This window comes from Odontomachus brunneus, unplaced genomic scaffold (assembly GCF_010583005.1).
Source record: "Odontomachus brunneus isolate Ranch 3 - 2012 unplaced genomic scaffold, Obru_v1 Obru_scaffold_108, whole genome shotgun sequence".
Taxonomy (NCBI): Eukaryota; Metazoa; Arthropoda; class Insecta; order Hymenoptera; family Formicidae; genus Odontomachus; species Odontomachus brunneus.
This window is the reverse complement of record NW_022639558.1, coordinates 962,180-977,053: the sequence shown is the minus strand read 5'-3', so window position 1 is coordinate 977,053 and position 14,874 is coordinate 962,180. Positions and strand designations below refer to the sequence as shown.

At 42.2% G+C, this 14,874-nt stretch overlaps 1 protein-coding gene across 3 annotated transcripts in view; it reads right to left on the bottom strand.

The window, feature by feature from the left end:
* The window catches only part of LOC116849171 (serine/threonine-protein kinase MARK2-like), a 126,245-nt gene that overhangs the window by 93,268 nt on the left and 18,103 nt on the right, over positions 1-14,874 (bottom strand). The window contains exon 1 of one of the 3 annotated variants that reach the window (XM_032826085.1): positions 2,635-3,072. The exons of 1 other annotated variant lie outside the window; for it this stretch is intronic. The gene's annotated coding sequence lies outside the window, so the exon portion shown is untranslated. Of the gene's footprint in view, positions 1-2,634; positions 3,073-14,874 lie in introns of those variants that run through there. One more of the 3 variants, XM_032826086.1, reaches the window with a different exon arrangement.

Below are 14,874 nucleotides of genomic sequence, written 5' to 3'. Positions count from 1 at the left end.
TCGGAAATATTTGTCTTACTTGAGAGAAAATATAAAAAGAGAAATTACAAAAGTAATGTATCTTTGTTTGACTTTGAACCTTCGTTTAAAAAGATACGGTCGTTATGCAATCTCATTTGAAAATTGATATGTCAAAAATAAAGATATTTTCAAAATAGCAATGTTCTTTCTTTCTGTGTAGACGCGAATTTTGGCTTTATGTTAAGAATCTTAAATTCTACAACGCAGTAAAAACTGCGTTAGCAAAGTAGGTTTAATTCTAATGATATAATTTACTCCTACTTCTAATTTACTCCTTTGATTCTGATAATGTCCGAAATTTCTCTTTTCACTTTCTTTAGCGTTAAAGTTATATTATAGGTTTCAGAATATCAAAATAAGTGTTGAATGGAATAGTGAGACTGAAAATAGGATCAAAAATTTTGAAATCTCTTACTTATTTCTCTCTTACTAGAGAAACACCTCTGATATAAGGGAGTTGGGATATAGAGGCGCAAATAAAATGATTTATGTTTGTTTCTTACTTCAACTTTTACGCCAAGCTGCTTATTCCGCATATTGTAGACGATGTTATGGTATTACGCGCGACCTTCGCGCATTCGAATCTCGTTCGCGCACCCCGACCGCCGTTCCCATACGGTTAAATCGGTGAAACTGCAAGTCAGAGTGCCAGTTTGGAGCGTGAATCGGCAAACCGGTCGCCACTACGAAGAAATGAGTTCACGCTACCCAGTTTTTACTAAGCCGACGCATTCCATAAAAGAATAGCGCCCGCATCGAGCGCGAAAATGGATCGATACTATTTCGAATAACGCGGAGGTCAAGTCTTGATCAGACCCTTAGATCGAGATAGAGATGGTGCCCGATGGAGATATACATTAGGACCCCTAGAACCCTAAACATCCAAATTTTACGTAAACTTTGAACATATTTTTTCTAATGTATTTTCATTCGCTCATAGCTTCTGCAAAAGTGATCAAAATTCAAGGCTTTTTTTAAATCGGCGTAGAAAACATCGAGGAGTACGAATCTATTAATGCCTTTGCAATTCAATGACGTCGAAAAAAGTTGTAACAACGAAACAGAACACATGTCTTTGAGAACGGTAACGTTTAAGAAGTTGGTCTGCATGAATGTTTTATTCATGTTTAGGATTTTGAGGTCATTACTTGAAACTTGTCCCCTGCGAGATACTCAGATATGAATTTCGAGTTAGATTTGAATCTTTCGCTGGAATTGCACAATACATGCGACATTACATTTGGATTCAGTCGAAAAATTAACATTTAACTCTGAATTCACATCTGAGTGTCTCTTTTAAGGTAAGTTTCAGAGTAACGACTATTAATGTGGCTTTAGGTTCGGAACGATCTTATATCTCAAAGATAAAGATTCGAGCGATGGAATGTCATGTCACGAAACGTCGCGAAAATCGTGTCGAATGATATATTTTTGAAACATTTTTCCGTACATTGTCCTTTGAGCAAAATTGCCCTTTAAAGATACCCCGAATATACGTATTTGATATATTTCGGTGTTTTGAAAACATGCTTCTCGAAATAACTGTTCATATACTGACATATTTTTTTCGATATACTGTCTGTTGAAAGATACTGTCTGTATAAAGTATAACTGCAATACCGGGACCAGCAGTTAGTTTAACGATCGTCGAGCGCCACGATGGCTGTGGTGTGTCTCTCTGTCTAAGAGGAACGCTTGCCAATTGTCGGAGCAATGTTTACATCGCCGATATTAATATCAGCGGAATAATACACCAGACACGTGTGTTCCCCTGCTCGGCGGCGCAGCCGTCGCGACGACGTCATGCCTCGGGTAGGCGTCACACGTATAAATTTCCAGGGAAATCAACATCTTTCGCGAATATTCTGTCGGCTAATATCGAAAAACAAGGCTGAATCGGACGGAACATCGCGCGCTGCGAGCAACAATGGCGTTATGGCGGAGAGTCGAGCTGTCAACCGACTGCCGGAGGAGATCGTTCACTCGATCCAAAACTGATTCCGGATCGGCGATGTTCGTCCCCTTTACGCTTTCGCGCGAAGACACGTTCTCCGCGACTCTTCTCGTTCTCGTCCTTAGCGTGAAATTGCAAACGTGCCGCGCTGCCACCACCGCCGCCGCCATGTGGTGCAATGAAGTCGGGGAGAGAAACGGTTTGCGGAACTCGTTCTCGCTTAGAGATACTAACAGCCAGATGGGAAGTCAGCCTGTGAGACAGACTACGTATCGGAGCAACGAAAGTTAGACACACGCATTCGCGACGATCGGCACACACACACATACACACACACACACACACACACACACACACACGTACACCGCACAAGCACACTGTGCGCGCGCGCGTGCAATGTGTCGTAACAAAATCACACGTGTCGTAGACGAAACGTCGCGTATGCGCGTGAGGCTTGGCAAGTTCAACCGGTCTTATCCAGGCGGATTTGCATAGTCGCGTTTGCAGGACGCGCGCGCAAGAAAAATCCGACACCGATCGACACGACGCGGCAGCAACACGTGTATCGCCAATGACACCCTTTATTCAGGCTCACGCGATTGATCTATTTGCGTGTATAATCTCCCGTGTACCCTGCGTTGTACCCTTGACGCGCTTACGCGAACAACACAGCCGTGTGCGAGGTCCAACGATCGAGAACGACAGAGAGTGGAGTGGCCGTACCCCCGCAACTTCGCAGAGAGCTCGTACTCGCGCACAATACACGTCTCCCTTCGTTGGCACGATGTCGCGCGCGCGACGCGACGTCAATCGACGTCAATTCGACACACGTATGTCGCTTCGAAGCGCGGGTGCGACGAGCGAACGAGCGGACCAACAACGAACACGAGCACGAGAGCGACGGGGAGGACAAGAGAGCCGGTCGTCGTCGTCGTGGCACCGGCTGGCTCTCTCTCTGTGCTGCTCGATCGCGAGTCTCGTGCTAACTGAGCGCGCCGTGCGGCGACGGGGACACGCGAGCTCTCTTCGTTACTGGATCTTACCAGCGAGCTGCTCCCGCTCGTCCGTCCGTCCGCCCGCCCGCGTCGCCGTGTGTGTATGTGTGCGTGTGTGCCATATGCACGTGTGTTGCGTGCATGAGTCGTACACACGCATACACATATATGCACACACCGTGCCCGGCGGAAACCTCCTCTTCCTCCTCCTCGTCGCGCCTGACCTCTCTGAGGTCGCGAGCCACTCGTGAATTGATACCGATATCGCGTTGAGGTCGAAGTTGATGTAATTTTGATGAACCTAAGATGCAATCTTGATACACGCGGCCCGTTCTTTTCGGCCGCGCTTCATGCTTCACGCCACTCCGCAACGGCGGGGAGTCAGGCGGAAAAATTGCCAAGTGCCGGAAGGGTGGATTGACAAAATGAATTGCGACTTGGTCGAACTTGGACGCGGATGTCGCGTGATTCTTTACACGAAGCTGGATAGACTGGACATCTTCACGTGAATACGCTAAACACATAGGAACTGCGATTATCGTGTGATTATTTTCGGCGATGGAACACCGATAATCAGACAAGAGCTGGGCTGATGTTCTGTACATATTCTTAGTCAGCGTTTGTCACAATCACAAATATTCGATAATAAACCATGGAAAAATAGTAATTTTTGTAAAAGAAATTGAATGAAAATAAACAAGAAGCTAAAACGATAAAGACATTGAATTACATCCCAAAAAAGCGCACAAACTTCTGAAACAAGCTAACCTTCTTAGTAACTTCTTGCTTGACTGATTTACATAATCTTACAAGATCTTCTTTCAAAAATATTGTCAGTATGTTATCGTCACGTACGAGACGTCTCGTTCAAAAGCGACGTCGTCCTTCATAAAGCTTTGTCAATCGTTTGTTGTTTCCATTTTTAACGACAGAAAATTACACAAAAGGCTGGTTTATTTCAAATGTTCTTTAATTATTGAATGCAATTTAATATCTTCAATTTGTTAACTTGTCTTATTTTAATCGATGTTTTATAAAAATGGCTATTTTTCATGTATAATTATGACAGATGCTAACGACAGACATCATTAGCATGCCGACGAGCCGACAGTTGTCGACATATACGGAATAGCGGAGATACGCAACGAGAAATTCGCTGACGACGGCATAAACGCGCATTCGCGTTAAGACGTTACGGCAAAAGTAATCCTCGTGTTTGTTCCCGATAAGAGAATCGCGCTAATTAGAGTAAGACACGTTTTCCGGTAGCTGTGGAGCTCGAAAATAGAACTCATCAACGAAATACCGGTTGGAAACCTCTGCACACATACTCGATTGGCACGACTGCATGCGTGTCTCCCTCTCTTTTGACTCTTTTTTTTTCTTTTTCCTTCATCGATATACTGTGACATGATAATTGTAGTGTATGTGTGTCGAGGATGAAGGGACCCGACGTGTTTGCAAACGACGACGAGATAAACCACCAATTTGCCGGCGGTCGTCTTCGGGACGTAACGATAATCATACGCACGACAAAAATAGCACGCATGAAAGCGCGGCTGCGTGTGTGTGTGTGTATGTATGTGTGTGCAGTGTGCGTGTACTCGCGATGTACGTACATAGACCGGGAATTGTTTTCCGAGAAACGATCGATGTCTCGGCGTTTCGTCACGGCGGCGCGTCGTTCTATTAGCCGGTCGGCGCTATTGTTTGCGCGAAATTGCGCGGCGACGTTCTTAAAATTTTCGCGCGATCGAGAGTAGGTCAGGAAAACTCTCATGCTGCGCCTCACGTGGGAATCCGCGGGGGTTTAACCCGCCATTTCACGCGGGTTAAACACCGCACAGTTATAATTGATTCGCCTACAAAGTCACGGGGTCGAAAAACACACGAGAAATCTCTCAGGACACAATTGCGCGCGCGTTATGAGAGAGCCAGTCGACGCGCGCTCCTTCGCGTAACGCGGCTATGAACGCGCGCAGGTGTACTTGTGTATACCTGTATTCCCGCAACAACACCTTTCGCGAGCATCCGTGGTATTCGGCGAGAGGTAGGACACTTCTTCGAGGGGACAAGAAGGGAAGGAGGGAAAACGGAGGAAATATCCTCGTAATCTTACCGTCATTATGTGTCGTGCACAATTAAAATAGCGATCCATCACGCCGCGTGACGTGTACACCAGATAACCCCGACTCCTCGGCTGATCTCTCAAATCGTTAAACCATGTTTATATACACGCGCGCGCGCGCGCACGCACACACGCACAGAGCGCGTATGTATATAGATACGCGCGCGTGACATTGCGATAAAATTCCAATAATCTACGACGTTTGCGAAATCCACGAGCAAACGAAACAGAGAAGCCTCTCGCCGCTTTATCTCATAGTTACAATGCGCGCACGATGAACGAATGTTTCGGACAGAAACTGATTGACTATCGTTTCCCTCTGTGTGACAAATTCTATCCGCGCTTCCAACCATCAGTCCTTTTCTCTCCGTGCATGCCAAACCGATCGCGATAGCTGATTCGATCGTCACGAACAACGATTCATTGTCTTGGTCTCAGTTTCTCTGTCTCTCTCTCTCTTTTACTTCTCATCGAGCACACTAAGCAACGTGTGGGTGTGTTGGCGTATTTACGCGTGGATGCCGCGTACGTTTACGCTCGCCCAGTCGAGTGAATAGAAATTAAGTACGCCGCAACCGCTCCTAGATGCATTCGTTGCACAACGAACGCGTTTAAAGAGACAGAAAGTAGGAGAGGGAGGAAAGAACATCGAGACAAAGAGGCAAGAGGGTAGAGGTTGATAGGACAGAGGATTAGAGAAACGGGCGGGCGGATCCATTAAATTAATTGACTTTGGGAATTGATGCATGCAACATGAGAACGAGAGCGGGCAAGAGAGAGCGAGAGCGAGAGAGAGAGAGAGAGAGAGAGAGAGAGGCGAACCTTTACGAGAATGGTCGCCGCACGTGTGTGTAGAGGTCTACTCCGTAGATTTTAACCCTCGAACGGGCGCGTTTTATCTACTTCACAAACATCGACCGGCCACTTGGGATAACCTGCCGCAGTTAGGATCTTTTACTCCTCTTGGTTTATGGCGGTCAACACATCGAGCCAGGAATAACGCACCGTCGTGGTAAACATCATCCTCCCCGATGATATACACGCCGCCCCGTCGGCATTCGTAAATATTACGTTAATTTCGTTAACGCGCGCGTCGAATGAAAATGGACGGATTGTTCTATTCGCGATGTACGTGCTGCGCGTCCAAACGGAGCAGTGCAATTTTGAGCGTGGCAATTTCACTCGACGTTCCGACTGCGACTTCCTAGCGAGTCGTCCGACTCGAGATTAATTCAATGGCGATCGATAATCGTTCCCCCTTCTTTCCTCGCCGTGTTTTTCCTCCAAATGGCGCCGGGGCTAATCGACCGGGCCATCTGACAAATTGAAGAAGGTTCAGAGTGGAAAGTTCGGGTCGCAACCTCGCTTGGAAAGTTTCCCGGAGTACACGCGGACCGGGCGCGCGTATATCTTCGCGGTAGAAAGTGATGTTAATGCTCACTCGCGAGAGAGGAGAAAATACGCGCTCCCGGCGCGCGATAGCACGACATTGAGAGCTCGCCGGTAACGGCAATAACGGGCTTAATAGAAAAACTGTCAGGCCATGTGCATGAAGATTCATGGTCATTAACCTATTTGCATCGCCAATGATCTATCACACTAACGATCAATTGCCAAGTGGACCACCATGCCGTCGGCGGTTTCGTCGCTTTCAAATTGCATTATACCGTCGGATACCAATTGATTAATATTTCCGCGGTTAACGCCTAGCGTGCGGATTTCGCGCGCACGCGGCGGAAAATGAATTGGCGCAGACTGCGAAGAGTTGCGCGTGTGTCAGCGACGGACCGATAATATCGAACAGCGGAAAAGATCGCGTGCGTTGCAATTCGGTCAGATATGTTCTCGCGCTTTCGCGAGCAGCTCCGTTGCCGATTGCTGCCGATTGTTGGTAGTTTGGCCGTTGCCAAGCGGAGCGATCAAACTCGCAACGAGGCGATTCGATCGGTCGTGATTCGTTGAAGCTGTCGCGCGCATCCTTGACACCTTCCCTTTATATCCGCGAGGAAAATCAACCTAGTTAATGCCCGATAGTTACGTGGACGGCAATTAAAACTATGCTCAGCCTCGGCCAGCTTCGTTGCTGGCCGATCCGTGCGACAAGCGCGGCGTGTGGAGGGAGCGCGCTGTGGCGAGGGAGAAAAAATTAAAAAAAGAAAAAGTAATTGAAAAAAGCGAGCACGATAACGTGCGGCAAGTGCGATTACGTATGATCGCGCATGATGCGTACGAGAAGTTCCCGGTTTGTGCACTTTGAGCGCATGCAGATTAACCTAATTAATTCGCTCGTCGATTACTCAATTGGTATTTAAAGCACGTCCGCCGCGTACGTCGATTTGGACACAATGAAATGCCGTAGACTGCTGGATTCTGGACTGCGTGATACATAAATGACTTTGCATAACGCACAAGGCGGCGTTGTCGGGAAGTAAAGTCGAGATCTTAGTAGGGTTTTAATAGCACGCTTCACTTCTGCAAGTTAGGTAAGTAAAACGAAAAAACGACCCAACGATAACTGCACCGTTGAAGATTTTATGTGTGAAATGATGATAACGATAACAACAATAATACAGATAAAGAAAAAAAGAAATACGAGTTACACCCAAAAAAGTAATTTTATTCTTAACGAAATTCTCTTAGGATGTCCCACTTCTCGCAACTTTGATTTACATTTACGGGCTCTCTGAGCAATTTAGAATTAATCTTTCCTCACTAAAAATTTCAAGGCAGGTCATTATTCGTGGTAACTTTATAATTTTCAACGTAACATACCTTTCTAATTAAAGGTCAAAGTAAAATTCTGCTAAAGTCCACATGAAATTGACAGGGAGAAACAATCTTGTTGTCCATTTGGTCGAAGTTCAAAGTTTAACTTATGAATAGCTCCACTGTTCTACTTCGTTTGTATCTCAGAAACTATTGATGCTTTAGCGTTTTTATTTTTAAAAATTAATTCTGAATTGCTCAGGAAATCTGTCCGTATAAATCAAAATCGCGAAAACTGGGACTCTCTATCTGTACGGTCTCAAGAGAATTCTTTAAAAATAAAAGGAAAATATTCTAATTAATGCCATAATAATATCATTTCTCTTTGTTACACTGTATATGTGTGTGTGTTCTGTGTAAGAGAGAGAGAGACAGAGAAAATATAAAAAATATCTATCTAAACATAAAAATATCTATAAAATAAAAAAATATTTATTCAGTGGGTACTAATGAAATATTTACTTAAGTCTAAATTCTTTTGTTTGAACAGAATGAATAATTGCTTTCATGAGAAATTTTATTAAGACATAAGATTTTAAGAAAATGTATATTTTCTCACTTGAAAAACGTTTTATATATATTAGTATAAGTAGTATAAATATATATATATATATATATATATATATATATATATATATATATATACATATATATATATATATAATATATATATATATATATATATATATATATATATTAGCAGTATAAATAAAGATGTTATTAGTACCAAATAAACCACCAAATAAATACTTTTTATTTCTTAGACATTTTTTCTCTCACAGTAGAAAAGGAATACTCTTTTAGTAAGTTTTTTGCATTTAGAATATGAAATTACGAGAAATAGCATTTTGTACTAGAATTACTTTTGTACGTGTTAGAATATCATTTTTTGGTAAAATCATTTTTTAGAAAAATTCTTTCTCTAAGCTATATATAAAAGAACTCTGCTGAATATGAGATTATATTTTTTGAGTGAAGCGACGGGGCTGTTAGATCGAAAATATATGAGCAGTTTGCCGCTTATGTAATATTTCAAAATGTAGCGATTTTCACAATTCCCTCCCTTTATTATCGAATGAAACTGTTACGAGTCTCTTCCATGTTGTTCCTCCGTTTGTTACATTACGTCAAGAAGAGCAATAGAAGAGAGAAAGAAGGAGGGAGACGGACATCATTCGTCCGCAAGCGCGAGGAGATAATTCACGGCTGGGGGTCTTATGTCAAAACATTCCTCGGTTTACGTCGATGATGCGAGCCGAATGTTTCCAGAAACTCGTGCTTTCGCACCTGCGCGTAAATCGGCCCGGCACAGGTCCAAATAATTTACGAGACGTGCGGCGGAAGGAGGGCCCGCAGCTCGCGAGAATGATCGTTTTAATAAATCAGTTTTCGCGGCATGAAACTGACGACGCAAGTGGAATATATAAACGGGAACAGTTTCGTCGGATGCAACAAAGCGTGAGTCCGAAATTTTAATTCTATTTTCGACCTCAATACTCCATTCAATGCCTACTTTAATACTCTATATTAACCTCTTTACTCCATCTAACTTTGTCGAGAGGTCTTCTTTTTTAGAACCTACAAATGGCATTTTATGCGTTTTCTGTCATTTCAAGGGGGGAAGGGATCAGAGAATTTTTTAAATATTTTTGATAAAGAAAGATCTTAAGAAAATCTACAGTGATAATCTTGATAAGTATAGTAGTTTTGTTTCTTCTTCTTAATTTTAAGTAAATGTAATAACAGTTTCATCTTAGCAATGGTTTCTATTTTTACTATATGCAGCAAGCTCTCGTTGTTGGGAAATCTGATCACCTTAATTGAACACACACTTCCTTCCACTGAAGTATAGAGATGTTAGAAAATTCAGGTCAAAAGTGGAACTAAAATTTCGACTCCATTCAAGAGAAGACAAATTTTTCTGCTGACTAGTTTTATGACGAATATTCGGAAATACACGCTTCACGAATTCGCTCCGTACATACATTGTGCAAGAGTATATTCTTAGTTGGCGTGTCAAAAGGGACATTCTTTCACGATCGTCGTCTTGTCGTTCCAACCTGATCTACATCTCGAACAATAGCGGGACCAAAGTGTCAAGTCTGCGGTCTGAAAATTGAAAAGTGGCTCCTCTCGGACCGATCTCGCGCACGTCATTTTTATTATATAAACGGCTTCTCTTTGAGGTTATCTACGTTACACGCTCGAGCCTTTATTCTCATTGACCCTTACAAAGAGCTCTCATTTTACTATCTTTATTTTTTTGCCTGGCGCTGTCGTTCTATAAAGGTCAAGTTTCCCCTCGTACGTCGAAACGTATTCGGACGTTTTTATTACGATATCGATCGAGATGCGATTTTATGCGAGTTCGGCCCTTATTCTCGACGAGATTTCCCGCTGGAATACGGCCCTGCCCGGTGAATCTCACACGCATGCACGCAGGACAACCTGCATGTGTATGAGTGGCGCGATTCGTAGCAGTGACCTTACAATCCGGTTTGTTCTCCAAACGGACGGACGGACGGACGGATCTTTCCGCTCGATTATGAGTCACGTACTCTCGGCGCGTCTAGACTAACTCGACGTATTCTTCTTTTTTCTTTTTCTACAGAACTCTCGAAGCTCCGCTGCCGTCGTCGTTGCACAGCGCGGCATTCTAATAAAACTTACGCAAGGAGCAATGATTCACGAGCTAGAATATCGCTGGCATTACATCGTTGCCAGCGTTACTGTTAAAATAACTACGTGCGGGCTGGACGCTATGATTAGCGCCTCGACTGGAGAGAGCGCACCGGTTAATTAATCCTGTACCGATACCCCCTTTTAACCCTCAAGTATCGCGTACAGTGTTTCGCATTCGGCACGCCCTCCGCACAAGTAGACGTTCAATTCGCCCGGGTATTCCAGTCGTGCGAGCGCGATTTCTCGGTATTTGTCGCGCTAACGTTGCAAATTAAATCGTCTCGTGCGCGACGGAGACGCTTCGTCGTCGTTACCACGAGAAGCGGTCGACCGCACCGTTTCCAAAGAAATTCGATTGCGGCAACGGACGATTGCGAAACGCCGATTGTAACTTCTAGCGATAACCCCCGCGAATGGAATGCTCCAGAAAATTACAGATAGATGGCGTGTTACTTCGGCAGAATCTGACTAAATATATCCCTGAAGCGTCTCCGTAAAATTGTGGATTCTCCATCTAACTTTGTACATCGTTCAACACACACACACATACTGAAGAAAATTTCTTGATTACCAAAACAAAAGCACGTTTGCTGTTCGATGATCGTTAGGGAAACATGTAGCAGTTACCGTTGCATATCATTTCTTATCGTTTATCATTTTAACATACACATTGCCTGAGATACAAGTCACACTTGTTCTCGTTCATTTAGGTCAGGTTAGTTATGTCTCCATTGCAGAAATGCTGCTTAAGCGTAATGTATAATGTGCTCTTTGCTTTCCGTTTCTTGTCTTTTGTCTTATTTTTGGCTTAAAGCCTGATCTACAATATGCTCTTTGTGTTCTGTTTGTCTTCTATCTTTTTCTGGCTTAAAGCTTAAGATTTGAGTCAGAAAGAGATAATGAGAAAGAAACAGGAAGCAAAGAACACATTGTAGATCAAGCTTAAAGGCTTGAGTCAGAAAGAAATAAAGAGAAAGAAACAGAAAGCAAAGAATGCATTGCAGATCAAGCTTAAGAGTAGCAAAGTCAAAGTAATAAATCATTTTTTTCCCCACGATAAAGTTATTTGCTGTGCCATATCAACAAATTATTTGTTGCAGATGTTGGCACTTTATTAAATTAACAAAATCTTTTCTCTCAGTGCACACGTGTACACATACAGCCGCAACAACGGTACACATATCCGGGAAATATCGTGCGGATCATTAAGAAGCAATCACAAATTTTTTCTTCGTACTTCTCTCTCTTTCTCTCTCTCTCTCTTTGTTTTTTCAGGAGCCGAAATTTCTACATGATTACACTCGGCGACGTTACGTTCACGCACAAGTTCCGTCTCTCCTTCGGCCATCGAATTATCGACCCGGCCGACAACAAGTGTAATTGTAAACTGACCGAAAATATCCTTGACAATGAATTGACGCTGGGATTCGTCCGCGAAGCAGATTGACGGCAATAAGAACGAGCACGAGCAGAATTCTCGCGCCGACAGAAACGCGTCATGCTAATCGCGTTGTTCCTCGTCCGACCGTGACAAACGACCAATTTACTCTCATGTACCGACCGCGCGAATCTGTCTTCTTTTTACCGTGTCCTCGTAGTCATCGATCATTAGTCAAGAATCGGTTAGAAAAGTATCCTCCACTTGACCGTATGACATCACTACGAGCGTATGATCTAACCGCGATGACCGGTAAAACCTGGAAAAACGGGAGGCAAAACGTCGATGTGATTGCATAACCGCATATTTCTATTTCTCTCTCCTTCTCTTCCTCTTCTCCCCTCTCTCTCTTTCTTTCTCTCTCGTATTATTTTTTAATAAGTAGTTGTATACTTTACTATGCTATATACCATTGTTATTTACATTGTTACAATATTTATCTATACTATATATTGTCATTACAGTTTCTTTAAGATTACTAATGTTCGCACTAGATTCCAATCGTGTTTGCTGTGATTTTTGTGTACCTAAGGAGATATTTGTGTATCTTATGAGAGAGATGATAATAAACCCTACTCTATCTTTCTTTCTCTCTCTTTTATCTAGAATTATATCTACAAGCTGATCGATACAACTCGTTATATATGGAACCGCTGTATATCTGCACCAGAGAAGTGCATTATCGATCACTATTAAATTTTTTTGCAAACCTAATAGAATCGGCAAATCGGTTAAATTACACTTTCATAATATCTGTTGTACCGTGTCTTTTCACTGTAACGCGCTGTTAGAGGGTTGAACCCTTTTGGGTGATAATAATGTAATAAATGCATCTACTTATCTATCCATCCAGCTATTTCTCTCGGCGAATCGCGCAGCTGCGAAAATACAGTGTTGCTAAAGCAAACGATTCCTTTAACGAGCGGAGGGTGAAAAGGAAGACCGCAAACGGTGGTTTGCCCCGCGCGCGCGCGTTTTTTCGCGAAGATCTCATGAAATTACGCTCGAACGGTTATTTCCTCTCGTTCTTCTAAAAAGGACGATGTTATCTCACCGGTGCTTCTACGGTTTCTAGATTTTGAAGCTCTCGAGCGAAATGCGATTTTCAGCCATTCTCGGCGATTCATTATCTTTTGACCAACACTTCCGACAGGTTTGTCTGATTTTATCGACGTCGAAATGCCGAAATTTGCCGAATGCAAGGTATCAATCTTTACGTGTGTCCTCATTTCTCTTCACTCATATTATTTTACTGCTAAGAAGAACGATTGCTCGGTTTACTTTCCTTCTTTTAAGTGGTATTTATCTTCAACAAAGTATTCTTTTTTATATAATAATTTTAAGACGTACTCTTCTCTCATACAAATTCTAGAAAAACTAGAAATACATATTAACAAAAATGTTTATTCTATTCACAAAAATATTATGAAATTTTGTGGAAAATAATTTGGTTTGCGACTCTATGCAATAACCAAACCGAATGTTTGTTTCGATTTAATATTCTTGATTAAAATGCTGCACCTGCTAGCGTTCAAAACGCTCTCTCTCTCTCTCTCTCTCTCTCTCTCTCTCTCTCTCTCTCTTTCTCTCTCTTTTATGTAGAATTATATCTACAAACTGACCGACAATTCATTATGGAACCGCTGTATATTCAATATTCTGAATAAATTTTATGCTCATAATGAAATGATTATTAATTATGATTATGATGATTGATTAAATTTGAACAGATTTATGAATAAGGTAAACGTCCCAGTGATCGAACATACATACATGTCCCAATGATTGACATATTGGTTTTGTATTTTTCTTTGTTAAAATGCTTTTAAATATACAAAACAATATAATAAATGAAAAGAAATATTTAGTTATTTTCTGATTTTGTTTCGTTTATTGATAAGCATCTCAACACAAGTATATTATTAGTAATTCAATTATCGGTATACGTTCAATCACTAGGACGTTTATCTTATATAAACTGATGAGTTACTTGAAACAAATAACATTTAGGTTTCCTCAACTTCTTAGTAAACTGACTAACAAATAGATCATATGTCTGTCTAATTGAAAGAAAACCGAAGAGATTGGAAAAATCGGTCTCTACTTGAAAGTAGTATATACTTTTCTGTGTGCGAATAGAAATAAAGTAAACCGTTATTTTTTATCAGTTTATAATTATACCCGTTTCAAAACTACAAGCGGGATACTGTCGGACTTTCACATTAACGTTCCCAGAGTCTTTTCCGGTCGACCATAAGGACTTACTCCCGCGAACGCCAGGGTGATTGAGTCAATCTCGCGTTCGCCGTTCTTGCTTTCCAGTTTCCGCGTATAGCACGCTCGTATACCCACGCAGAGTCGATCGTTCATAATTCTCCAGATCAGACTTATCGTTGCAAAATATCGGCTAATCCATTTAAGCGCGGCCGTCTCTCTTGGGATTGGCACTTTCGAAACTGAATGGAACGAGATTTTACGATCGACCGATTCTCGTGAAGGTCGTAAATCGGTCGAACTGTGTCGCGCACAAAGAAACAGTTAAAAGGAAAAAAAAAGGTAGAGGAGAATCCACTTTGTAACCGCTTACTTTTGGGTTAAGTTTCTCTAAATTTTTTATTAATTCTCTAATTATTCTGTGACCATACGAATGTCTCGTAATCAGTTGGCTCGATCTGTACTAATGTAACAAGCGGTCCAGAGAGGAAGTCGTGATTTTTGCGACGTTCCGTACATGGTAAGAATCGAGCTTTCCTCGACGACGCGGTGCGGTGGAGCGCGAACAGCTGCGGATAACGTCATATATATATATATATATATATATATATATATATATATATATATATATATATATATATATATATATATATATATATATATACACACACACACA